Below are 1348 nucleotides of genomic sequence, written 5' to 3' on the forward strand. Positions count from 1 at the left end.
ACTTAGAGGGGCACCCCAGGTAATCTCAGGGTGTCTCTCCATAAGTGGGGAAGTCAGGGTTCCCCACACAGTCAAATCTGGGGCAGGGGTGTGTGGCTGTGCAGGAACAAGCCCATCCCTGCTTGGTCAGACCCATGTCTGGCTGAAGAAAAGCCCTGCTTTCCCTGCTTAGCCCGACCCAAAACCAGTAGCAGGTCTGGCTGAGCACAGAGATCACATCACCCCTTGTCCTGCACCACCAAGGGCAGGATAAGGGGTGATGTACATTTCACCCAGTGAAGCGGATCATGTGTGCCACATCACGGTGTGGCACAGCTGACCCACATAATTCGGCAATGTCTCTTTCTAGCCTAAGTTCACAGAAATGGGGGTGAGTGGGTGTAACAGGGAACCCTGGCTCTGTTACTGAAGGAGCAGTGTGGCGCCTTTTAGGGCAGAGACTTTATAGCAAAGGCAGCCAGCAGAGTAGGTGTTGAAGGACAGCCCTGTAGTTGGGTCAGCTGACTGGGGGCATCACATGACCAAAAGAGGTATTCAGGCCAGAGTTATATAAACCTTGGGATTAAGCCAGTCCAGGACACCAGCCCTGAGAGCTGCAGGGTGCAGAGCTCCTGGCAGCAGCATAGCGGGGACGACCCTGTCACTGCTGCTCGCCACTTCCTGCTGCTGGGATCAGAACCACTGCATGGAAGAGGGGAGGGCGGTGATGCATACCCCTGGCTCCATTCTTCCCTCACCCCGTCCTTAGGCAGCATCCACGGCTTGTGCCCTGCTTGTATGGTGGGGCCCCTGAATCTACACTAGGGCTGGAAGAAAGCATCTCTGCAGGCCTGGGAACAAGAAAGAGCTACCCAGGGTAGAGAGAGAGAGAGATGCCTATTATGCAGGCAAGTGATCTTTATTTCATGTTAATCCTGGCAAGAATTTGGATGCCTAACAGGAGGCTGAAGTGTTTAAATTTAAGGTGTACTGGTGGCTTGGGTTGAGAGCTACAGGGATGCTTTGGAGGTCCCATTATTGTCCTAGGGGCATGTGATTGTCTTGAGCCCTGCCGGGGGCAGGTTCAGATAAAGTAGATACAGAGCCCGGAGCAGGGCAGAGTGTGGGGCCATTGAGCCCAGGGCAGGGAGGAGACAGGGGCCAGGGGCCTGACACCTGAGAGGGGCAAAACCAGGGCTGGGACCCAGGGGCCAGGCCTAGAACAGTGGGCCATAGCTGTGGGACCAGGCAGAGTAGAGGAGAGGAAGCTGGGAAGTCTAAAATCCCAACAAAGGAAGGAAGGCCTGAAATAGCCTGGAGATGTAAGGACACGTGTCCCACCGACTGGTGATTCAAAACACCTGTGACA

The 1348-nt window shown here is 55.0% G+C and overlaps 1 protein-coding gene across 6 annotated transcripts in view; it reads right to left on the bottom strand.

Moving 5' to 3' along the window:
- The window catches only part of LOC102386022 (multidrug resistance-associated protein 1-like), a 67114-nt gene that overhangs the window by 28627 nt on the left and 37139 nt on the right, over positions 1 to 1348 (bottom strand). The gene's annotated exons all lie outside the window — the stretch shown is intronic.

Source organism: Alligator sinensis, unplaced genomic scaffold (assembly GCF_000455745.1).
Source record: "Alligator sinensis unplaced genomic scaffold, ASM45574v1 scaffold1240_1, whole genome shotgun sequence".
NCBI classification, from domain to species: domain Eukaryota; kingdom Metazoa; phylum Chordata; order Crocodylia; family Alligatoridae; genus Alligator; species Alligator sinensis.